This window comes from Pseudonaja textilis, chromosome 2 (assembly GCF_049901715.1).
Source record: "Pseudonaja textilis isolate UNSWEBS1 chromosome 2, rPseTex1.2, whole genome shotgun sequence".
Classification (NCBI taxonomy): Eukaryota; Metazoa; Chordata; class Lepidosauria; order Squamata; family Elapidae; genus Pseudonaja; species Pseudonaja textilis.
The window spans coordinates 64,572,132-64,598,963 of NC_141991.1; the positions used below are offsets into that span (position 1 = coordinate 64,572,132).

The 26,832-nt window shown below is 39.4% G+C and overlaps 1 protein-coding gene and 1 long non-coding RNA gene across 6 annotated transcripts in view; one reads left to right on the forward strand and one right to left on the reverse strand.

Moving 5' to 3' along the window:
* Positions 1 to 20,190, reverse strand: part of DAG1 (dystroglycan 1) — a 78,716-nt gene extending 58,526 nt beyond the window's left edge. Inside the window, exon 1 of one of the 2 annotated variants that reach the window (XM_026725985.2) lies at positions 20,025 to 20,190. The gene's annotated coding sequence lies outside the window, so the exon portion shown is untranslated. Of the gene's footprint in view, positions 1 to 19,869 lie in introns of both variants that reach the window. The other variant, XM_026725990.2, reaches the window with a different exon arrangement.
* A 223-nt stretch (positions 20,191 to 20,413) lies between these two features.
* Positions 20,414 to 26,832, forward strand: part of LOC148126885 (uncharacterized) — a 28,597-nt gene continuing 22,178 nt past the window's right edge. The window contains exons 1-3 of one of the 4 annotated variants that reach the window (XR_015741680.1): positions 20,414 to 20,914; positions 23,125 to 23,392; positions 23,659 to 23,796. This is a non-coding gene — a long non-coding RNA (uncharacterized LOC148126885). The remainder of the gene's footprint in view (positions 20,915 to 23,124; positions 23,393 to 23,658; positions 23,797 to 26,832) is intronic. The other 3 variants (XR_015741679.1, XR_015741682.1, XR_015741681.1) reach the window with 3 other exon arrangements.

The window sequence follows — 26,832 nt, forward strand, 5'->3', positions numbered from 1 at the left end:
TTGAGAATCATCAGCATATCAAAAATACCTCATCACATAATGTCAGATAATCTCACCCAGCAGTTTCATTGTTACAAAGAAGCAGAGAGAACACCGAGGCTATGGCACCTCACGAAGGAGAGGTCATGGGCTGAACGTCTTCCTCCTTATCAACACCAATTGGGACCAGTCTTGGAGAATGAGCGTTGGTAAATTTACCTGAGAACACCCTTTCTATCTATGCTGCTAGAGAGCCCAGGATGGATATGACTCCTCCTGATGACATCATCAAGCTGGGTCTGTCTAATATAAAAGTAGCAGCCTGTGGGAGAAACCCCCCAGCTTTGGCGAAGATACTTGACAGACTTTAGGGAGTGCCTCTGAAAGCCAAAACAGAACCGTGAACCATAACATACCTCACCACAATCTGGACGCAACAAGGGAGGGGCTGGGCTCTCTAGCAGCATAGATAGAAAGGGCGTTCTCAGGTAAATTTACCAACGCCCATTCTCCTCCATGCTTCTGCGAGGGCCCAGGATGGGACATACCAAAGCCTTCATGTTCTCGGGAGGGTCCTTGTCCGGTCTCTCACTCTGAAGTAGGCACCACTCGCTGAAGAACCTGTCTGCCTTGTGGAGGTGTAGGACCCAGGCGGTAGTGTCTGATGAATGGAGATGGGGATGTCCATGTAGCCGCTCTGCAAATCTCCTCTATGGGTGCCTGGGTGTTCCAAGCAGCCGAAGTTGCAGCACCTCTAGTGGAGTGTGCTGTCAAGCTGTGTGGTACTGGCAGAGCTTTGGCTTTGTAGGCCTGTGTGATACAAGCCCTGATCCACCTGCTTAAGGTGGCAGGAGAGGTCTTGTTCCCCCAGTGGGAAGGGGAAAAGGATACAAACATAGCCTCTGTCTTCCTAAACGTGAGGGGAGAACGAGAGATTATTTAGAACGATGGAAGAAGCGACCCCCTCCCCCATGAAAGGGCCGTTTACCCGCAGCTTGTTGTCTGCCAGTAGCCTCATGGCATTGATCTTGATACTGAGAATATGCTCTCTGAGGTTTGAAGAAGCGAGAAGCGTTTTTGGGCCTGAATGAGGGAGGCTGGTATGGGGTAGGGCGGAAGTCGACCCTCTTTCCTGTTGATGCAAGGACTTTTCTTTTGTCTTTTGTTTCAACAACAAATGGGTCAAGGACATCTCCAAACAGCTTCTCACTGGTACATGGGGCAGAAGCTAGTTTCCACTTTCGGCGAGGCTCCGCTTGCCAATTTCGTAGCCATAGCAGTCTTCTAGCTGCCACTGATGATGCCATGGCCCTGAAAGAGAACTTGGTGATGTTGAGGGTGGTGTCCACCAAAAACTCTGCTGCTGCTATGATCTTATTGAGGTCTTGATGCGACCTACAGTCTGATGGAGGTATGCTGCCTTGAAATTAGCGTAGTCAGTGGATGGAAGACCTTGTAAAAAAGGATGCAGCAGTCTAGGCCCAGATGGCCCAAGACGAGGCTTGATGGTTACGCTTCAGTGTTTGTTCGGAGTGTTTGTCCTCTTCCTTTAGTACGTCTTCAGGCTCAGTTGGAGTGCTTGAGGAGAAGGAGGCCACAACTGAGGCATCTACTGGGGGAGCTGCCAGAGCTGTAGCTAAGAAAGGACCCACATTGTAGAACCACCTATCTTGGGACGGTGGGCAGGGTCCTGCAGTGGGGAAGGCAAATTGTTCCTTGACTAAGTCAAGAAAGATGGGGGGAAGGAAGAACCTCCAAATGAACAATGGGTTTGGAGAAGAGGGAATTCCCATGCCCCGATAGTACTACTTGAGGATCGGGGGCAATTTCCTCCACTGACAACTGGGCTGTTACCAGTGCCTTGTGTAGGAGAGGTTTGAATAAAGTGGATTTGAATACAGAAGCTGAAGGAGGCTGATCAGGCCTCAGATCTTCCTCTTCCTCCGAGAGGTTGGGGTCCCAGATTTCTCCCTCTTCCAGATCAGAATCAGGGAAGGGGCAGCGCTCAGATGATTCCTTATACTCTCCCTGGGTGAGGTCCACTCCTTCCGCATAGTTAAGATGGACCCTTTGTTCTACACGGTGAGATAGTCCCCTTTAGGGAATCTGCGCGAGAGGAAAATCCGGGAAGGAAGGCTGAGGTCCGTCTGAAGGCCTGAAGATGTGTTGAAGCCCTTCTACCAGACCCTGTCTGATGGCTAAGGAGACTACTTCATTGCTCTCAGAAGATCTGCCACTTGATGGAGGATCCGGGGACCGAAGACCTGCTGCTGTTGAAGTAAAAGTGGCCTCTGGTCTTGATCAAGAGCTGCTTTGGGCCACAGATGGGATAGATGAAGAAGAAAGATCCCAAGGAGTCTGGGCGAAGTTGGGACCTGACCTGCTCAAGTCTTGAGGTCCTGGTTGGATTTCAGGTTGCTCTGGGGACCAAGATTGGAGGTGGCTAAGAGGAGCTGAGGTATCTTCCCTCTCCCTAGAAGTAGCTGGCTGAACAACTAGAGGATTGGCTGGTTGGGAAGCCTGTTGTAGTTGACCCCTCATTTGCTCAAAAGTTTTGTTGAACTGCCTTTCTAAGGCTGCATGCCTTCGTTTCTCTGCCTTTAATTCGGCCTGGGATGTTTTCTTAGGGCCCAAAGCTTTGGCCCTAATTTTGGCTGCCACCTCCCTTTGAACAGACTGGGAGCGCTGTCTCCTTCTCTTTCTTTTGCCAGCTTGGGGGCCTTGAGAGATCAGGCCTGAAGGCTCTGTGGGCCTTGTCTTGATCCAAAGTATGCATAAACAGACACAAAGGTGCTGGAAGTGATCCTCACTATGTGTTGTCTATGCAGCAGCCTGAATAGGAGCTTACAAATAGTAGAAGCTGGTCTTTTGGGGATGATGCCACCTAAAATGGCCGCTCGCTACTTTCTTTAGAAGAAGCCTCCAAATTGGCCGCTCACAAGAGCTACAGGCTATGCAAGGCTTAAATCGCTCCTTAGGCTGTAAACAGCCCCGAACGGCGAAATCGGCAATAAAGTGAAAATTTACAATCAGCTGAGAGGCGCTTTTATCGCCGATGCGATCTTTACGATGGTGGCAGCTGAAATCGCTGAGGGAAGACTGTGGGGGAGGATCAAGGGTTACTCCCTACTTACAGTCTCCCTTGGTTGAAAAAAAATGGTTGAATCCTAGGCATTGCAGGAGTGGAGCCCCACTCTCCTGAAGGCACAGCTATGCCAATGATGAAGATAGCTTTCGCTTTTGCTGCTAACTAAACTGCTTTCAGAGACACCAGCTTATGGTCATCGAAAGAAGCTGAGTCAAAGCTGGAGGGTTTCTCCCACAGGCTGCTACTTTTATACTAGACGGACCCAACTTGATGATGTCATCAGGAGGAGTCATACCCATCCTGGGCTCTTGCAGCAGCATGGAGGAGAAAGGAATCGAACCAGTGCAAAACTGTGCCTTCCAGCCCCCAGTCCTGAAGCCAGCTCAATAAGATACAATTGTCAATGGTATCAAAATTCACCAAGAGGTCAAGGAGAGCAGAAACACCTATTATATTTCTGTCCCAAACTGGGTCTGAAACCCAACTGGAAGAAGTCCAGATAATCTGTTTCATCCAGGACCCTCTGGAGCTGCAATACTCTAAGAGAATTTTAGACTATTTTCAAGTGTTAAGATGCTGTTTAAATGCAGGTTTGCAATGTAACACTGATCTAATGGTAAAGGCACAAGGCTAAAAAACAAGGAGGCTATGAGTTGTAGTTCTGTCCTAGGCCTGAAACATTGAATCACTTTGGTTCAATCACTCTCAGCCCACCACTCCCAACATAACAGATGTGTTGTTATGGGGACAATAAGAGAAGAAAAGAGTATATGTTTGCCATCTTCAGTTATTTATAAAAATAATAAAGGCATGATTTTAAAAATCTAAAAAAAAAATCTTGTCCAAGTCAATAAAAAATTGGCAAAACAGCCCTAGAGCCAAGAGCCTGATTAATCATATGATGTTTTTATAGGAGTAAATCTAAACAAAATTTCATCTTGGAACATTAGGAAATGGTCATTAATTGCCAAAGAGCTCAATAATGATGCATAACATCCAACTTCTGGAGAATTGGTTTCTTAATTCATATTTATATGTTAGATACAGGGCTATGTTATGAACCCTGCTTTAAGATAAAATACATTCAAATATATATATATTTTATAGATTACAATTTGTAAAATGAACACTGTATTATCAAGAAGGTATCAAACTGAAAAGAAACGTTGACCAAGCCCTCCACACAAGTTTACAGTTCAGAAACCCCTTTTTTTCATTTCCCCCTCGACTAATAGAAGATTTTCTATATAAAAATTATTCAAAAATATGAATCAAACACCCAGTGGATTTAGTAATTCCTGAGCAAGAGAAGTACCTGACAAGAATAACCTTTGCAAAAATGTATAAAATCTCATAGTGAGACTCCAAAAAGTTTCAATCTAACAAGTACAATAACTTTCCAGAGTCATGGTAATAAAGCTAATTCCTTTTCAATGAGTGGGTGATGGGGGGAGGGGGCTTGTAAATGGAACAAGTGTTTCACTATGAATGTACTTTGCAAATGTGTTTTACATCACTTCAAAGTTATAAGACAGAAGCCTGATTGTATAAATTTTGGTCCTTAGCCTCATCATCACTTTTCATCACCTCAGTTAGGACTTATTTCTCCAAATAAAAGACTTTCTAATGATCCCTAACAAGTATTGGGGATTTTCTGTACTGTCTAATAAGATATGAAACACTGAAAAATTTCTAATATAGATTCATATGCCTTAAAATGTTGGGCTCACCTAAGAATCAATCCACTAATTCAAAAGGCAGATGATCTTCAACTTGCAACAGTTCATTTAGTAACCATATATGACAACACTGGAAAAAGTGACTTATGACCATTTTTCACACTTGCCTATTCCCATGGTGATGCAATCAAAATTCAGATGTTTGGCAACTGACTCATGTTTATGTCCACTGCAGGGTCCCAGGGTCATGTGATCACATTTTGCTACCTTCTGACAAGCAAAGTCAGTGGGGACACCAGATTCACTTCACAACCATGTTACTAACTTAACAACTGCAGTGATTCACATAACAACTACAGCAAGAAAGGTCTTAAAATGAGCTAAAATTCACTTAATGTCCCTCTTAGCAACAGAAAGTTTGGGTTCAATTGTGGTCATAGGCTGAGGACCACCTATACATTAAGTTTCATGATTATCTATTGTGACTACTTATTTTTCAAGGAAAGATCAAGGTGAAAGCCACTGTTGACTAAGAAAAGCTTGGATGTTCATCTCAACTTTGCCAAGTTGGATTAAACTGGATTATTTTAACTGCTGTTTTAAATGATTTTAGCTGGTTTTCCCTTCTTTTTGCCTGCTGATTGCTTGAATGCTGTATTGGTATAAATACAGGGTATAAATCAAGAAAAAAATAGCTTGTACCTCATTTCCAATGTTGTTTATAGTTTGAACTTACATCTGAATCTAGATATTTTAAGTACAAAACAAAAACAACACCTAACTATAATGAAGGCTGTAGTTCAACTATGAAGAATTCTAAAGGATAAAAAATATTGAAAAGCCAGTTTTAAGTTTCTTTTAAAATTCCATGAATTTCTTCTAATCAAGTAACATCCATATTCCACACAGAATGCAACAACAGAATTCTTTATCAAGGTCTAGTGCTTCAATAGCAATAGCACTTAGATTTATGTTCTGCTTCATATTGCCTTACAGCCCTCTCTAAGCGGTTTAGAGTCAGCGTATTGCCCCCAACAATCTGGATCCTCATTTTACTGACCTTGGAAGGATGGAAGGCTGAGTCAACCTTGAGCTGGTGAGGATCAAACTCCTGGCAGTGGGCAGAGTTAGCCTGCAATACTGCATTCTAACCACCATAGCTCTTTCAAACTATTCAAGTCAAGCTATTTTCCAAAGCACCTGAGGGCAGGACAAGAAGCAATGGGTGGATTCTCAAGGAGAGAAGCAACTTGGAACTAAGGATAAATTTCCTGACAGTTAGAACAAAATGGAACAACTTAACCTCCAGAAGTTGTAAACCCTCCAACACTGGAAGTTTTAAAGAAGAGATTGGAAAACCATTTGTCTGAAGTGGTGTAAGGTTTCCTGCCTAAGCAGGAAATTGGACTAGAAGACCTCCAAAGTCCCTTCCAACTTTGTTATTCTATTCTAAACATCCAAAAGATATTTATTTGATCTGCTAGTGAAACCACTGTTTTCCACACTGGGATTCATAAGCTATCTATTTATCAACTCAAGACACAAATTAGTAGTGTCATGTGCTTTGTAAACAAGAAGCAATTTTCTTGTGATATGGTCATGTATCTTGGCTATTAAGTTTTGCATGAGTTAGAAATGAAAAAATATAGTAAGTTTAGCTACTGAAAAGAGTCATCTAGAATCTACATAATTCAGCAACAGGGATCATAAATGAAGTATTTGGACATAAGTCAAATGTTCCTAAAACAAATAAAAGCAAGCAGTCTAATGAGACATATTGTTATTCATGTTCTGAAGGAAGTATTTCAACGAACACCAAGAGTTGGTGGCAAGAATGTTAACTGTCTTGGGTAACAGTGTTAGGTATTTTAGTGAAATATTTAGATTAAAATCAAATCTACAGTCAATCTCTAATAAGTTGAGGATATCTGTCAAAAATGTAATCTAAGAAGTGGGGTTTTAACTGTCAGAAATGCACAGTTCTATATTATCGCCTTTTGTCCTGAGAACAAAGGTCTTGAAATAGTTTGGAATGTTAATGAATTCTTTAAAATCAAGTGCTATATTTCATCCCATATTTTAATCCTTATTTATGTATTTTGAATAAAAAGCATTACTAATCATTGGGTCTGATAAAACTGTGCAGGGAAGACAAATATATAAAGAAAAGCTAGTATTGTATAGGAAAAGTGTTTGAATTCTGCACTTGGTTTTTATATTTTTGCACAAATCATATTGTTGTGCCACTCTATAAAATCAGAGTATCTGTGGTTTAAGTAACAGTATTTAGCTCTGCCCTTTACAACTGGACAATGAACTTCATTATTTATGCGGCCCATTAACTGATACCAAGTTACATGTTATCCAGTCTGCTACAACTAGCCCAATCACTCTCAAGTACTTCAATTCCCAACAATACATTAAGCTTTTCTGAAGATGTTTTACTTCAGAATGCAAGGGGAGAGAACACATTTCAATATTTTTGCACATACAAATTGGTTGAAAAAAACCTAAGCTAGAATTTTCTGATCCAAATTATTTTATGAAGTTGAATGTTAGCATCAGAGACAATTTCTTCATTTACTTTCCTTTTACAGTACTGCATTTTTTGTTGATGCAGAAAGATCAAAGTGTTACCAGCTTAATAAATTTATTAAAAACTGCCCACATGGCCTGCGGGAACCCTCCCCGCCCACTCACTCCTTACCTGGCAAACTTGCCTGCTAAAATTGCTATTTTTTCTTTTTCCGACCGTCATCTGTTCTGCTGTGCCGATAGATTTAGATTAGCTAGGAAGCAGGAAATGGTTGGATTTCTTGCTTTCTAGGTAGTCTTTAGATCTTCGGCTGTGCTTAAAAACAGAGGACTGAAGGTTCTGTTATTCAGTGAAGACTCACGACAAGCAAATTTGAGAAACTGAGCTGGCCGATGGCAGATAGATAGATCACTGAATGATTCTGTGAGCAACTCAATCTGCCTGCCTGCTTTGCCTGATTTTGGGTAAAAGTTGCTCTTTTTTTAATAGAAAAATTCAATATTTTCATACATGGTGTGTTGTGAGTTAATTTTGTGAGTTTGCTTGCAAGTAAATCTTATGTGACAGACTGAACTAGCCAATGGCAAATAGATTTCTGAATGAATCTGTGATTTTGTGAGCAACTCAATCTGCTTGCCTGCTTTGCCTGCTTTTGCATAAAAGTTGCTCTTTTTTTATAAAAACTTCAGTATTTATATAAATATTCATATTTACATACAAACCATGCCCAGCCAGTCACATGACCACCAGACCACACCCACAAATTAGGCCACACCCACAGAACTGGTTAGTGGTCCCTAGGATTTAAAATTATCAGTTTGGTAGTCCCTGAGGTCCAAAAGGTTGGTGACCCCTGGTCTAAAACAAGCATCCCTGGGTGTTCAAGAAACTTATGAATCAAGGCTAAGTTGGAAAGTTATTTATTTCCTTTGCAGTCATGGCAAACACAAGAAACAACACATAGCAGAAAAGGCCTTTTATTTCCAGGAGTAGAAGCAGTGAAATATCTTTGGGCCATATTGGAATATAAAATGTGTTCTAATAATGAAACTCGTAAATATCTAATACTTTGGGGGAGGAATCTAAAGGGCCTGAACCCTTTCCAGAGGTCGAAGGATTTGCTTGAAGCCTTCAGCCAATCCCTGCCTAATGGCCAAAGAGACATATACCCTGGTCTATGCTCAAAGGTAGAGTGGGAGTGAAGGTGGCTTCAGGCCTAGATTGAGAAGAGGTTCAAGGCCTGGAGTGAGGGGGAGGAGCATAGGGCCCAGAAGCCTGTTGGAAATAAGGATCAGATCTGCTTAGATCCTGGCGATCATATTGTACTGCAAAGGCCTCAGGAGACCAGGATGGAGGATGGAAAGGCTCATAGATAACTTCTCCTCCCCTGGGAGGGCTTAGCTGGGGCCCACGGGTATCACCTGAAACATGTAGTTGCACTCCCTTCTGTTGAATAGTTCTGTTGAACTGCCTCTCTAGGGCTGCATGTCTGCACTTTTCTGCCCTCAACTCAGCCTGAGTTGCCTTCTTAGGGGCTAGAGCCTTAGCTCTCATTTTAGCAGCCACCTCCCTCTGGGTGCGTTGCCTACGTCTTTTTCTTTTATTGGGCTTAAGAGACTGTTCCACTGGGGGGGGAAGCTCTGCCTGACCCTTATCTTGCTCCATTTGAAGAATAAAGGCTCTTACGATGGAAAGAAGCTGTTTAGAAATCTTTCTATTAAGCCCCTTAGGGTATAAATGGCCCCCGGGCTTACAATATGGCCGCTCACCTCATAGTGGAAGGCTTCAATCCAAGATGGCCACTGACTATGGGAAACAGGCTCCGACATTGAAGAATCTCTCCTTAGGCTATAAAGAGCCCCGAGTGAAGTCAGCAAAGGAAAGGGCAGCCGTTGGCCACACAATCAGCAGGCTGATGCTGGTATCAGTTTGCCAATTGATTTTTATGACCGCTCAAACTGCAGGTGTGGGGGAGGTCTACAGACACTGCCCAACTTGCCTGAACAGCACTCTGGCAACACTGCTCCCAACACTGCAGGAGAGAGAGCCCTGCTCTCCTGGGAGAGCAGCTGCCCAGATCCTGGGAGCTGCTGAAGCAAGAAAAAAAGGTACTGAAGATCGCTGGTGAGTGCTATCTACAGAACCTCAGCTGGCTGAAGCTGTTATTGATTTGCCGATCGCTTTTTACGACCGCTCAAACCACAGGTGTGAGGGAGGTCTACAGACACTGCTCAACTTGCCTGAACAGCGCTCTGGCAACGCTGCTCTCAATGTTGCAGGAGAGAGGGAGAGAGAGAGAGCCCTGCTCTCCTGGAAGAGCAGCTGCCCAGATCCTGGGAGCTGCTTGAAACGAGGAAAAACGGCATTGAAGATTGCTGGTGAGTGTTATCTAAGAGAAGCTTTCAGAGACACAGCTACTGACTGAAAGGAGCTGAGTCAAAAGCTGGGGTCTCTTCCGGGGGCTGGCTTTTATATCTTAGTACAGCCTCAGCTAAATGACGTCATAGGAAGAGTTCAACCCATCCTGGGCTCTTGATGCAGCATGGAGGAGAACAGTAATTGTGGATATACAATTTAAATTTTAAAAAGTTGTAAAAGACTTTTATCTCAGAACCTTCAGCTATATTTATCACTCCTGCAGTATCCAAATTCTGTATTGCTGTGATGAAAATAAGGCATAATTGGATACAGAAATAACCAGTTTTTATTGTTTACTATGTTATATTTTTATACATTACACAAATTACATTATATGTTAGCTATCTTGTTTTAAGTGATATGTATTTTTATCTCATAGATTGCAATATTTTAGATTTACACTTGCATGGGTAATTAACACATCAGTATAGTCGTTATATGCTATGTTTTTATCATAGAGAACCTTTGTTATGCTAGTACTTTATCTCACCCATTTGATTTTACTTCTGTATTGCATATTTCAATTTTGCTGGTCACTGACCAAATGCACAATATTTTAATTCAACATAAGTTTGTTAAAAACAAATTGCCCCATACAAATGTTTTTTTTTTACAAATAGTACACCAAAGGAAACCTGTATATGTGGTATGCTTAGAGTGTGATGACAATGTAACACAAATGTAACAAAATCCAAAATGTAAATATATGACCTTTAATGCCACCAACTTGGCCCCACTGTTCAATAATTCTCAGTTGGAAATAAAACTTATTCAAAAATAGTCTTTAAAAGAAAGCAATACAGTCCGAACTTAATGAGCAGATAGAGGTGAAATAAAGAAACACAAACAAACTACAATGAAAGAAATTCCACAACAGACCAGGATAAGTAATTACCAACTCCAAGGAGATAACAAGGCAATCTGTTGGAAGGACACCAACCAAGATAACTTCAGCCCCAAATAAAACACACTTTGCTTCTGACAATGCTGTGTTGTAACTATGTCTCTTATATACTATTCTCCTCAGCTGCAACTAATGAGGGGGATCGTGGCTGCTTCCTCTCTTGTACGCCAAGTTGTTTCCTTCTCAGTTCCTCCCTGCATGACCTAGAATGAAGAGGGGATGGCCCTGATTCTTCCTCTGACTGTCCAGCAGGCCTCTGCCCTTCCCCAGCCTCCTTCACAACCTCCGGAGCCACACCTCCACCCCCTGTCTGGCTGTTCCTCCTCTCCCTCAGAGTCCGACTCTATACCAAGGGTATGACATAGTTAGTAAAGCAGTTAATAAAGCTGACCACAGTCTCCTTGATAAAGCAGAACAATACAGGATAGCGGTCCCACTGTCAGATGGATTTGCAATTGGCTGAACCACCATACTCAATACATGTAGCTTAAAGCTATATGATAGCAGTCAAAGGCCTGTCACAGAGAAGAGGTTGTGGATTATTCTCCACAACATCCACGGATAGATGAAAACTAATGGATGAAAAGTTTTACAGAGAGATATCCAAACTTAAAATAAGGAGAAATTTCTTAATTGTGAGAACTACTGAGCAATGCAACATCCTACCTTCTGGTGTTCCGGGTGCTCTATTAGTTGAGATTTTCAAGTACATATTGGACAGATGTTTACATGAGATGATATGAGGATTCTTACCCTGGATTGGAGCGGGGGACTGAAGACTTCCAAGGTTCCTTTCTAATCCTATGTTTCTACAAAGCCCCTGCAATGTGTCAAATAGCATCCAATCCCAAGATAACTATCAGGAAACAATATATTTCACTATTGCTTCATTTTAAAAAAGGAGGAAAACTTTTAAACACTCCACAAAGAATACTAATATATAAAGCATTGACTTTAATTATTAAGGAAACAAAGGTTAAATATAGTGGAGGGAAATCCATATCAGAACTCTAGAAATTAATTGAATTAATTCTGATCAATTTCAGGATGTCTGTCTTCTACCCAAAATTCTAAACAAATCTTTTGACTGCATACTGAAATCAGAATAAAAATTCTCAGGAGGAGGAATAACTTTGCTTGACACTATACAATCTAAGCTATATTTTATTCATGTTTTAGAAGTCAGATGTTTCATGCCAGGAACAAATATGTTCATCTACTGTACTGTTCCAATTTAACACTTTCCTCCTTTCTTAGCATAAGGATTTAATACTCGATAGAGGAAACTGTTTTTAACATTCAAGTTAATATTCCATGTTTCTGATAAAAAATATATCATAACAACTTGAATAATGTTTATCCACAGGATTCTTTGTTTTCACTGCAACACATACTCCCCTGCAATTAGCTTCAACTATATATTATAAATGAAAATTATATGCTCACAAAATATGAAAGTGGCCCAAGAGATATTCCCACAGTCAGACTGAAACAGTAACTTACACAAATTTACTTATTAACTTAATATAAGCATATCTTTAAAAAGCAAAGTTAAAAATTTAGCATAGCTAGACAGATCCTTATTACTGGCAGCAGTACAGATGCCCCCCCCCTTCAGTTCTAATATGTTGTGATATGTTGTTATACTTACATATTGAAATGCATCAACTGAAGTCTATAGAGTAAGGGATTGTAGCTCTCCAAAAATCTGTTAGCATTCCAGATATTTCAACTTCTTAACAGGATGTTCCAAACTGGCATGCTAACCTATATTTAGGATACTACTGTGGTGCAACCAATATTACAAGTAAGCAAATCAGCATGCCTAGACTAGTATAAATATGTCTGCAGTGCACTCTAAATTAAGCAGTAGCACATACTGGAAATGCAAAGAAAACTTATTGAACAAATTAACCACATTGTAAAATTAAAGAAGCAAAAGAATACCAAAATTGATTCCACTAAATAACACAGGACATGTAGTATGTTTGCACAATATACTTAACTTGGTTACTCAATTAACCTGTTTTCTGGCTTCTCGGAAAACCAACTGAGAAATAATAAATCAAATGGGTTACATTCACAAAGCATACTAAGCCAACCCCCTCCCACTCTAAAGTGAAAAGTTAACCAAGTTTAACATATTATGTTAATGCAGTATGTGCTAATGCAGCTATTAGTTCTTCAACTGTCTCAAAGGAGTATTGTGAAAAATAAGGAATCCATGTAGCATGGATTTTTACTTATTTCTCCAAAATTACCCAACTACGGGAACAGGACAGGGAACTCTTTAATTGTAATTGTTTTCTATTTATAGAGTAGATGTTTACAGATACTTAGCCAAGGTGACATAAGCAAGGGAAGGCATGGCATAAATAATATTTCATGAGAAAAGAGATAGCACTTAGCTAACAAAATTGTCAGGGACTACAGCTTTAATTTAAACACCACAATCTACATTCACATCCTCTCATTTTTTCATTTCCGGCTGATTAACAGGCTGGAAAATCTGGACTGAATTCAATGGCTGTCAAGCAGGAAACAAATCTCAGATACATGATGTTAATCAGACTGAACTTTTCTCTAATCCTTCTCCCATTCCCCAGAATCAACCATTATCCATGTTTTCGGCCCTATGAAAATCATTGTTCATTTCAATTTCCCCAATGCTGAATTAAAAAGCCAATTTTTCATGGATTTTTAACTTAGGACAATTCTCAAGTCAAACACTGAACAGTACTGCTGAACTGCTTAATTACATTTCCTGACTTTTTAAAAACTTTCTAATATCACTGAAGCCCACAATTTAAAAAACCTGAAACTTACTCAAGGTTTCTCTTGATTCAAATGACCCAAAACGATGAAGTTTCACTATTTTTATTTATTTTAAATTTTTATGTCATCCATCTTCCCTACAAGATGACTCTGGGCAGCTTATAAGAATGTCTGTTCCATGATACCAGACCAACTTAAAATATGCAAAGGCCTGCAATAAGAATCAGTTAAATGTTTTACTACATAAACATAATAAAAACTACACATTCAAATTTGTGTGCATGCATAATATTAATAAAATTTATTTGTATTAACCAGCTATTAATTGGCCAATATCCATGTTAAAAATATTTTTCAGGTCTTCATTCGGTACCATACATTAAATTCTTCATGACCCAATACCATAGTTCCAACTCGCCTTATTACAAACTAAACCACAAATTTTGGTAGGAAAATGTAGCAGCTTTGAAAGTGAGTCTGTTGACAGAAGCTTGGGTTTTTATTATACAGTTTACTTTAATCTTTTGATGTAAAATACTTGAACAAACCAGTAGTTAATGTATTGTGAACAAGGTTTATTGTGAACAATTCAAATCTACAAGTTAGTCAACCTTACTTCTGAGTTAAGCACATCTTATCAGCTCCACCTATAATTAACATTACTGGTTTCACATACTTTTGTTATGACATTCCATTACTGAACAGTAATAAAAAGTTACAAGTAATCTCTGTAATTGCTTAACACAAAATTCTGACTAATTAATTACATCTTTTCACTCCACTGCACAATGCACAGTGGCTAGAGACTTTCCTCTTTCCAATTCCTAACCTAATAAAATGTAAAGCCAGCCATATATTTCTTCTAGCAGAAATTATTCTTTGTCAATCTGATAATATCTGTATGGGAGTTTTATATTTTCCCTATAAACTATATTCATTCTTGAGGAAATGTATATAATTGACATTGGTTTTCATATTTACGTTTGAAGGAATTTTAAAGAATTGCAGTAAAGAATAATTTACCACCACTGATCCAGAATTTATTAATTATTAAAACAAAAGGCAAAATCGATAACTGCAAATGAAATTTTTGTAAGAATGACTGATTTAATTCCATTAAACAATATAAAACATAAATGAGGGACACTATAACACCACAACTCTGCACTGACAAGTATTGAACTAGGTAAAAACTGAGATCTTTTGAATGTGAAATTATATACTTTAAACACTGTAAATACAATTTTCTGCAAAAAGACAACATTTATAAATTAAAACAGAAAAGTAATGCTGGATCTAGCCAGGAATCCATTTAATTCAACAATATTTCTGTAATAGGGAGCTAAATACTTTCAGGAAGTTCATGAGCAAAGCATTGACAACTTGCTTTGTAGGTCTACATACTGGTAACAAAAATGTCCCCTTATTAAACATGTTGGATCTCTCCATGTTTACAGTACTGAGTTAAAATGTCTATGTTTAAGAATATATTGATTTTTTCCAATCATTCTTTCTGAGAAAAAACAGAATTTGACCATTTTCTCAAAAATGACATGACATTTTCATAGAGTTCAATGTTATCATTGCTAAAATTGCTTATTGTATTAGCCACTGTTCCAGAGTTGAAAATGTTAGTTAACTACTAGTAATAACCAGTTGTATACATTTTACTGACATAAATATTTCTAATTTCCACTATAGATCCCAGGAGATTTTGCTGCCTAGTTTTGTTTAAAAAAATGATAATATATTCAATACTCAATTCTATCCTTTCACTGTTCTTCTGTACATGTGGCATTGTTTCTTTATTCCATAAATGCTTTAAATTGCTTTTCTTTATTTTAACCACCAAGATAACAATAAAAAAACATAAAAGTGGCGATTTACTCAAGAATCTTGGAGGAATTAACAGAAAATCAAAAAATGATGTGTTCATCCTTAGTCACCAGGGCCTGATGTCTTTAAAGACTATATAATTTATTTCTTGGTGCAATGACTTTCTGGCAATGCCATGTAAGACAATGAATATGTGCTGACACATATTTACTTGCTGTGGCTAGTGAAATGTCAAAATATATTCAATGTCTCTCATGATTAGTATTCAAAACTCAATTCACAAAGAAATAGTATATAAAAACCTGTACTTTGCACTTTTTTTTGTAATTAAGAACATTGATGACACATCCCAAGATAGCTATATAAATATTTTGCAACAACTAAGTAGTCCATTTTATCACTGCAATTCAAATATATAAAAGCTTTATATGCTCTAAGACTCTGTTCTTAAGATACCAGCTCTGCAATAACCCCATCATATTTGTTGTGGTGATTTCTAAAGTTGCTTACAATCAATGATTATTGCCTTCACATATTATTTTGGAAGGGCTTCCATTATGAATTAAGTCTTATGGTAGCAATTTGCCACTTAAATCTTGTAATTACGTATGGGAAGTCTAAAAAAATGGGAATGCTATATGAAATATACCAGAGTCTTTTCAAGAAAAACAAAAAAAAATCACTTCACATATGTTGACGTTTAACAATGGAGCTTAACAACTTACCAAATTCACAATTAAAAACTAAGGCTTCTCTTCCATTTGAAGTATTCACTCAACAGGCAAGAATATTTATACTACAAATGCATTCTTGATTTTATATGCTAAAGTTCCCTTTACTTTAGTCAAAGAAGAGTTATAATCAAATACAAGGTAGCTAAAATAGAAGTAAAATGTGTATGGAACTCTTTTGTGATTACCCAAATTATGAAATAAAAAAATAAATTTACCAGTATGCTATTGTTATTGTTACAGTAGCCATGTTATTTTGAATTATTTCTATGCATTGGTGGCTTGCAAGCTAAACAAGAAGCCAAATTCATACACAAACAACTATTACATTAATCACTGTCAACCTAGTTAAAGTGGTGCAATGCTTCCCAAATGTTTGAAAAAAAATGTACATTTACTTACTAGAGATATTCTAAAAATTATACTTAAAAGGATTTATGTTGGAGTGCATAGAAATATGCTCATTCAAAGGAATACCTCCTTCATTTCTGCATACATCAGTGTTCATGGCATGCCATCTGGCTGAATACAATGGGCAGCTTCCTTTGAAGGCAAGAATCCCGCTGCATGTCAAGAATTGGAAGTGACTGCATGCTCAAATTATAATGAATGCAGAGACTACATAGAACTGCAAACCTCCAGTGAAGTCTTATTGGAGAGAGATAAGAACATATGCAGCAGCAGCCTATAGTTTGTGTGCGTATTAAGTATGCACAGTACTCTTTATTTAACTAATTTAGCATAACAAGTATGCAGCACAACTGATACACCATTTGGGAATTAATGAACAAACGTAATTGGTATGCAGGTTACAGCCAACATACACCATACATCTTTATTAGGAATTTTTCCTCATTCTCTGTGCATTTGGAAAAAAAAGTGGCTTAGTAACACATTCAAAATAGTTGTGTCTTAGTAGCAATGGGGATCAATAAAACATCTTGTATCGGTATTCAGAAAATTAATTTTTTGTACATGGAAGAACTTTCCTTGTCCCTGAACTAAGGAATGATTTTTTTTCTTAAATTATTAGGATTCTTAGCACAAGTTAAGAGAAGCACTTATGCTGAATCAAGAGTTGACCATAAAACATTTCTATTCACTTGGAATGTTAACACAAAATGTTAGTATATTCTATAATAAACCTGCTAATCTTTTAGGCAGCAAAAGTTACAGAACTCTTTCTTATCAAAGCAGGTAAATATAAAATACTGCATAATTTTATCACCTTTGACATCATTTAACCAATAGCTCCACTGAAGTCCCAAGTAATTTGTAATTAATATTAATCACATAGTTATTCAGTGCCTTAAGCTAGACAGCTGTATACCAGCATATTCTGATTTCATATATTAGACAGGAGTCCAAGAGAGACCTCAAAAATTATAACCCTTCATCACAAGAAAAACACCTTCACAACGGGAAAACAATACAATCTCATATCAAAGAGGAATAAAATTATTACACCATTCTCTGTTAGGGACAGAACACTCACCTTCTATGAACAATTAATTGTACTAGAAATGGAAAGTTGAAAAAACATTTTGGTCTCATCTATCCTTCAAATGCAAAAATAACAGCAAAGTATTGTACTGAAAATAAATAACTGCTTTAGTTTACTATTAACTCTGAATTCAGCATTTCCCTCCTGAAGCTTTCTTTTCACTTGCTTTCTTGGAATATCTTCTTAGTTTGCAAACTGCTACCAGAGCCAGCCTCTCAAATTGACATTAAGTTCAGAACATAATAATTGTTTCAAAAGTAACATAAAAATTAGCACATAATTTATAAAGGAGTCAAATAATTTCAAGATAGAATACAAACATCTTAGGAATTCATGTACTGTAATGTTTCAATCGAAAAATCAGCAAATGACGTATCAGTTGATGTGGAAGCTGTTTACATAGTAACTTTTCTCTGTGAAATATTAATGAAGAAAAAGAACACAACAGAGAAAATCATCTGCTTACTCTCTCAAAGGGTCAAGGTCTAGTTTTAGAACTCCAGCACAAAACATAAAAAAATAAACCCTGAGGTCATTCCAGATGTACAAAAAAAGCAGCTGCCTTTCTACGGAAAAAAACCAAACTTCCTTTTCCTTAATTATTGGTACTCTGCATTCACGTTAGAAATTAAAAACTTTGTATTAGATTTTTAAACTTTTGCTGTAATCATGTTATGAAGTTCCCCCGTAGCTTTATTAAGGTACAGTTAAAAAGTACTGTAAAATTTTCTCTAATGGACCTCTGTTGCCATGGACTTCATTGGAATTGTTTTAGAGCAGTTAATCAAGTTCAAACTATCAACACATATATTTAAAGGATTTTATTTCTTTTGCTGTATTTCTGCTACATGCATGATAAACAAGGCTTTTCATATTATTTCCTGGAAACACAACTTTGAACACTGAATACAACATTTCAAATAACATTTAAATTAGGAGTTATTTCCCCAGAAGCCAAGTCCACAATACATACTTAAGCGTCAACTATTTTGGAACTCTTTAAAAAGATCAACTATGCAAAAGCAGTAGGGTCTAATTTCTACAATCAGTGTAAATAAGTTCCATACACATTCATACATCCAGAACAAATTATTGTGGAAACAGTGCAATATAGAGAAAATGTCCACAACAACATCGGCTAAGAAAGTCACTCTTTGACTCCTTTATATGTCCTTACGTATTGCTTCTAAATATACAGAGCATTTATAAACTTAGCTGAATGGATTGAACTAAACTCAACTTTTGAAATGCAATGTTCATTCTCCATATGGTGGATGCCAGCACTTACTGGTATCATGACAGCATTACCTACAAAAATAACAATTCCAATACATTACTTTACAGATCAATAGAACCTCTGGTGAATACATCGATCTTTTTAAACAAACTTTCATTTAACTTGTCAATGATTCCTGCAGGCCTAACTCTCCGCGCCACAAACATGAAGGTAACTTTAATATATAAACATGTGCCAACAGGAAAACACTATCTCCTGCCTAGCACTTAAAAAGCCCCTAGTACTTCCAACGGTAAAAATTAGCTACACAGCTGCAAGCCAACCAGTACATACTTTACTGACAGCAAAGGATTATATTTCTTAGTTTCCTATCTTACAAGATTGTTGGAAGGCCCATAGAGACATCCTGCTGAATACTTTTATCTAAACCAAATTACAAGGGCTGTGAATTCTGGACATTGCAAATGAATGTTATACTATTCTATTCGGCGAACCTTTTAACGATTTCCCAGCCCCTTTTGGAGTCTCTTAACTTGGATACCTCCAGAATTTTTGGCCAAGACCTAAGGAACCTTCCCCGTTCGGTAGTGCCATAGATCAAAAACACCTATTCCTCACCAAGAGAAACAACTGCAGCGTTTCCGAGACAGGCCTGCAACGAGCCCTAAAAAGGGCAAAGAAACAAGAGGCTACCCTCCTCGGCTGGAAGGACAGACTGCTCAGTTTCCTAGCCCAAGTTCTTATTTCCCACCGTTTCCCCGTCAATGACAACCAAGCCTCGCCAACCTAGCTCCGAGGCACCTCAGCGCTCATCCCCCCCTCAGCCCCAATGGCCAAAGGCCACCTGCACCTGCTGAGCTTGTCTCGGTTGTATTCAAGGATCCCACGCTCCCCGGCTACCTCACCGCCACACGCCCCTTCGGGCCGGGAGGGCAGCGGCCCAGGCCCAAGGTGATAAAGAGACCCACGGCGAAGATCACCAGAGGAAGCCTGTCCACCAGGACGCGGCTGTGAGAGAAAAGAGGCGCCGGAGCCTTGGGGGGGGGGGCAAGAACGCCCAAAGCGCCAACCGCTGCAACTTAATCCGGGGCGCCGGGAGGCCTCAGGACTTCCCGGAGTCCCGCAACCCCAGCTTTCCACCGATGCCTTTACGAAGCTTCTCCGGCGCCAGGGCTCACTTACCACGGGGCTCGCGCGCGCTCTTTCCACTCCCCCCCGCCCCGCCAGCCCTTCCGAAGTGCGGCCCGCGAGGAGGCCGCTCCCTCCCGGGACCCGCCACCGGCACAGTGACCGACAGACCAGGCGACAGAGCAAGCGCGACGGCGCGCGACACGTACCTGGGGGAGGGGCGGCGCACAGGAGCCTAGCAACCGCCGGCACGAGCGCGCCACAACCAATCACGAAGCCCGCCCGAGCTCGAGCTGCAACACACACATCTCCGCTCGGCAGCGTCGGCTTGTTTGGCCAGCAGCAGCCCCAGCCCAACCTAACCCAACTCGTCGGACTCCGCCTCACGCGCAAGAACTCCCCCTACCCGACCGCAGGACACGCCTCCTCTCCGAGCCAAGCCACGCCTCTTCTTCGCGTGCGCGTTCCTCGGGCTACACCTTCTGGGATCTGCTTATTCTGCCCGCCCCAACTCCCAGAATTGAGACCACGCCCCTCCTTATATTTCTTATTGGGTAAAATTGAGTAGGATTTCAGCTGCTCGATTTCCGATTGGCGGGTCCCGACATTCTTGCGGGAGGTGAAAGAAATCCGGCACGTGCATCGCCCCACCTGCAAAGCCCGCTTGGGCTTCTCCTTTCCTCCAAGGGGCAAAACCCAGGGGGGTGGGGGTGGGGGTGGAAGATGGAGGTGCTTCCCTGAGGCCCGGCCTCATAGGCTACAACTGCAGCGCCTCTTTGTAGAAGCGAGGCCAAGGCTGAAGCCCTTTCGGAAACCCTAAAATATCCTTGTTTTGTTAGGGAACTGCTGCGGTTAACTCGCGGAGGAAAAAGATACTCGGTATCTCCACAGATAATCTGTAAGGTGCAAGGAAACCGCTGTAGAAAAAAAAAGGGTCAATAAAAGCCACGACGTTCTTTCCCGAAAATATCGAAATTGCCGTTTAAGGATCCTAAACTTGAGTTCGCTCGACCATTTGAGTGCACGTGTTGTGTTTGGAGGGTAGCTGCTGGCTGGATTTTTGGAGCTGGCCCAATCTATTCTAGAGAACGCCAAGTTGGTGAGTATGTAGAGCACAACCACTCCGAAATTGCAGGGTGAAAAAGAACAACCAGATTCGGTTTGATTCCTTCAGTAAAGCCAAAGTGTTCCCTGGCTCAGCAGGTTAGGCAGTTGAATCCCTTAGTACACGTGTCCTGCAGATCGCTATACCTTAGCTCCTGCTTTTGTGTTGGGACCGAGACGTGTTTTTCTGGATTGCAGCTATAGTACTGAATGGTATCCAGCAGAGCAAAGGCGGGTGTCAAAATACTGGCATTAATTGCTTATAGTGACACATTTCTTATATGACAGGCCTGTACATTTTGCAACAGCTGATCCTTCCCAACAATGTTCACCAGCCATTCCATATGGAGCTATCATATTAGTCTAGCTTTAAATATGGCCATTTTTGTTGATTGATTGGTTTACAATCTTAGCAACAGGGATGAGACTGGGGATTGTTTATGTAGGGAAGAGATGCCTTTAATATTTCTGTGTTCCCTTCCCAAACGAAAATAAATTTGGAATAAGAGTATAGCAACTAGTGAGTTCATTCTACTGGGGACGAACTACAATAACTATTTACAAGTGTTAAACGACCTTAAGTAAAAAGCAGTTGACACAATCATATTTGAGACATCTTTAAGACCCAAATGTCTTCCAGGCACCAAACAACATGTCTTTCCTTGTGTACAAATGTGGCTGAATGTTTACAGGGCATTATGGCTTTGGGCAACATAATGCCAGTTCAGGATGGATTTGTGGACCTTATTATTAAATATATGTAACAATTTTTTAAGAGGATACAGATGGGTAGAAATGAATTGTGGCCATAATTCTTCTAGATTCTGCAATGCAATGTCATAAATATATTCTGCAATAATGAAGTAATAGATACAAAATACACAGTGTGTCCTAGGAAGATGCTATTAATATAGAATCTGAGAAATTATTTTGAGAATCACTTTAGATGAACTTTGTAGCATACCATGCAAATTTACCTGGGAAAGGGTGCTATTCAATTTAGTGGCACTTATTTTCAAAGAGTCCAGAGGTGTGTGGAGGTTGGGAGGAATTGAAAAACGTTAGGCTTGAGCTAAACCTTGGCAAGTCTGAGTGGCTCTGGGTTTTATTTATTTATTTATTTTATTAGTCAAGCAATTATAAGATAACAGGTATAAGCATGGTTATGAATACATGGAATGGGTACATATAAGAAGAAGAAAAAGAAACAATAGGACAGGGACAGTAGGCACGTTGGTACGCTTATGCATGCCCCTACAGACCTCTTAGGAAAGGGGTGAGAGGTCAATAGTAGACAGTTTAAAGTTAAAGTTTTTGGGGTTTGGGGAAGAAATCACAGTTTTGGGTCCTGCCAGTTCTGGGAGTATGACATCTTTGCTGCTGGATGGGTTATACAGCCCCAGAGAGGCCCACTGCGCAGCCTGGGGCTCCTCCTGGACTCATGACTCCTATTCATAGAATTGTGGCTAAAAGGGCCTTTTCACATCTTCATTTTGCATACCAGTTATGACTGTTCCTGGACCAGGAGGTTGTGCTGACAATTAGTCACACCCTAGTCACCTCTTAATTGGATTACTGTAATGTTCTGTTTGTGGGGCTACCCTTGAAGAGTATCTGGCATCTTCAGCTGGTGTAAAATGCAGTTGCACAGACAGTTATGTATACTTCTAGAACAACTTGTGTTACACCTCTGTTCTGTGAGCTGCATTGGTTGCCATTTTTTTTCCAGGTCCACTTCAAGGTGCTGGTTTTGACCTTTAAAACACTTCATGGCGTGGGGCGGGGTTATTTGAGGGATCGCCTCTCCTCGATTACATCGGACCATCTCATCAGAGCCAACATCTTACAAGTCCCATCTGTCAATGAACTATCTTTGATGGGTAGCGGTGCTTGTTTATGGAACATTATTCTCCCTCTCCTGCCCCCAAAATGAGGCCATCTCCATCCTTAATTATTTTATGGAAGTTTTTCAAAACCTAGCTAGGTCATCTGGCCAGGGGACTAATGAAATATTGAGGTGACTCTCTTGCTGATCTAATATCTTGTATGTTATGCTTTTTAACTTCTTAAATTGATTTCTGCCTCCCAGGGTCATATGGGCAACCATATAAATTTGATAGATAAAATCAATCAATAGACTAGGACACAGATGCAAACCTTTACATGATATTCTATTTTCTTCTTTTTGTTTGTGGTGAGTTGCAGACAACAAGTGAGTGCTACCTTATTACTGCAATCTATCTACAATCTACAGTCTATCAACTCATAATACAATAATAATAATAAAACCAAACAAAACAACAGGATATGAACAACTGGACCAAGCCTTCATAAAACCTATCTTTAAAAGAATAACAAAGAAAACTGGAATACATTGTCTGCATAAATTGAAGGTTTATACTTCTCTTTCAGCCATATCTGTTCATTTCATATGAATGTACAAGGGTACATGAAGGTGATTTATGGTATTTGGGTATGTACCTCTCTTTTTTACATCAGAATTCCAAGAGTACAAAATTATTCATTGATTAGTGAGCCTTATGTATTTATAGCTGTTAAGGTATAAATATTGCTACATTTTGAAAAGATGAAAAAAATCTTGTTCATAATAATCATTCTTCTGTCTCCTAAAAATGTGATAATTTTGTTTACTACAAAGTCTCTAATAATTGGTCGGTTGTGACATGTTAATGAATAAATTTGCCTCTTAAAAATAACTTTTGTAATTCCTTTGCCCAGGTGTTTCACATCTTTAGAATTCAAGTTGTATTCATAGGAATACAACAGAACAGGATCGTCATTTTTTTTTACTTCAGAATGTTCATTTGCTGGAAAACTGCCCAGCATTTTACATATAAAGGGAAAGGCTAACAAAAGGTAAAGTACAGAATTTTCAAACTGATAATTTGATGCTTTGAAAGTCTGGAATTTTAGCTATTTCTAAAAGAATAAAAGGGCATGTGGGAATATGTGTGGAAATACTCATAAAATCCTATATATCCAAGCAGGGAAAAGTAGACAGGATGAATTATAAATGTCCCAACTGATGGTGAATGATCCCTTTCAGAAACCTAAAAAACATTAAGTTTTATAAAACATATATAGGCATTTGTACAACTGTTCCACAATTTTCTACCTAAATAGATTATTCTCAGTAAAAAAAAGACAAATCAGATATTAAAAAATAAACAATTGGTATCCATAAAATAATACAGTTTGTATATCTTGTGAAATTATCAATAAACTGGACACATTAACATTCCATGTTCCAACTCTTGTTAGATTCCAAATCACATCATAACTGATCATTTGTCATGTTGCCAGGAGTAGATAAGAAATGGACTCCAAGTTCCTCATTCATGCACAGCGCAATCAATTTCAGGCTGCAATCCTGATGTTAGTAAATAGATGAAGAAAACCGTTGAGTACTTTGTGCTATTTAATGATCATCCATATTTCTGCAGTTCTGATCTGGTAGTCATACCTTTCAGTGCAGTGATTGGATTCAATTTTTTTTACTACCGGTTCTGTGGGCGTGGCTTGGTGGGCGTGGCAGGGAAAGGATATGCAAAATCTCCATTCCATCCCCACTCCTGGGGGAAGGTTACTACAAAACCCCATTCCCTCCCCACCCCACTAACCTGTTTTTCAGCTCGGCAACGAAAGAAGACCCAGCCAATCAGCTGGAACTTGGGAGGCAGAGAATAGATGGGGGCGGGGCCAGTCAGAGGTGGTATTTGCTGGTTCTCCAAACTACTCAAAATTTCCGCTACCAGTTCTCCAGAACTGATCCGAACCTGGTGAATACCACTTCTATTTCAATGGCCAGTATTATAGTGAATGAGATCCATGCACACTAACCAATTAGTTTTGGCAGTGAGTGATGTCCATCCTTAAATCAAGGGATCTTCCTGTTGTAAGTCTGTTATTTTATTGTTGTTTAAGATATTTCTGCAACAGCTCATTGTCTTCTTGTATAACCGCATTAAGAGTCCTCAGAAAAAGAATAGAAAGTTATCCTATCAATTATATTTTGCTGTAGTGCTTGAATGTTTGTTCTATCACTTCAGTACTGACTTTCTGTTGTTTTGATCCTCTTATTGTAACTTAGACTTTTTCTGCTTTTGCCAGATTGCTCAAAGTTAAATCTGAAAATCCCCAAAGAAACAGGTGTGTGTCTTTTTAAAAGAAGCTTGATGCTATTTTGAACAGATGAGCAAAGGACACAGTGTGGATATACTGAACTGTTATGTATGAGCAGTAGTAATAATATATTGCTGGTTTACTGAGTTCATTGCAGTGAGCTACATTTCAGACAGGGTACTGAAAGCTGCCTTGGGTGACTGGAAAGTCTGGGGACCAGTTTAACAATAAATACATAGAATCCCCAGAAGTCAACTTTCTCTAGAACTGCCATACAGTAGAAGCAGACATGGAAAACATCTAGCTTGTCTTTTTTTAACAGCATTCAAGAATTAGCAGAAAATGCTTTTCACCACATGCCAAAGAGAGAAAATGTTGTCTCTTGCAAATGTTGAAAGATCAGGGCACTATAAAAGGTGCAGGGAGATATGCTTTAAAAAAAGAAAAGAAAAAGAAAGCTGTACTCTATCAAGTAAATAAAGGATTATGGAACCAATTACAATGCCTTTTCTCCAACAGCTGTTATAGAACAGAACCGTACCAACAGTGATGGGCAAGGCAGGCCACAGTGAGGTAACACCCATGCTTCATGAACTGTACAGGTTTCCTGGATACCTGTACAGTTAGGTGCAATGCAAGGGGCCGGTTGTTATTTTTAAGATTCTACAGGGCATAAGGCCTGGCTGTTTGAAGGACTGTCTGCTTCCCATGGTTACTGTCCATGGGAAGATCTGGCAGATAAGTCCTAGGCCATCAGCTAAGCAATGTCCTCTACTAAGGCCCAGGAAGTGGGGTTTCTTTATCATACCTGGCCTCATGGAGATTCCCATGACTTTAGAGGCCTTTAAAAGTGTATTAAAAACTTGCCTTTTTCAATAGGTAAGCTTTTGTTTGGTTTTATCTCTGGGGTTGGGGTGAGGAGTTAGTGGGGTTGGTGGTTTCCCCCTCCACAGGGAAAGAAAAAAAATCCACTTGACTATTTACTGTTTTTGCATGCTAAGCTGACCAGAATTGTTGATGACCTAGAAATGTCAGGCAGTCAGGCGGATAAATAGATATAGCTGGATTGGTACCCTCCAAATATAATAAACTAATTTTGTTGGTTAGGCCCATGAAAGCTAGTGGGCATCAAGCTGAATAAACTTTGGTTCTTTTTTTCCCCCCAAGATTAAGCCACAATCATCTTAGTTCACTTTATTTGTCCTCAGACCCACTGATAGATGTCTAGAACAAAGCATTGGGATGTTAATTATGCATGTGATAACTTGCCCCCTCCTTCTGTGGGAAAGGACATGTTAATTATTAATATTATAATACATATTGGTACATGAAACCTTAATCTAAACATATGGCATCTGTGTATGCTTAACAAGTTTACCGGTGCTCAGATTTAAGAAATTAGTATTTATATGTTTCTGACAACCAGCATTTTGCAAGTGAAGGGGTTTCTGTTGAGCAAATTTTGGGCAAATCCTATTTCAGAATAGAAATCTGTTCCCTTTTCTCCTCTCTCCATGACACAATACCACATAGATAATATTACTGTACCTACTTACAGAAGAAAAGATATATGCCCACTATCTTCCCACAGTGGAAAATATAAAACAAGCAGTACCTTAATCCTTGGGCAGCGCAAATTGATACTGACTTGCTTATAAGATGTATTGCAAACAGTGAAACTATTGCAACAGATGGTCATTCTGGAAAGACCAAGGACATGAGTACCCTCCCTACTTTCATTTTATTTGAAGTCTTTATCTTCAAACACGT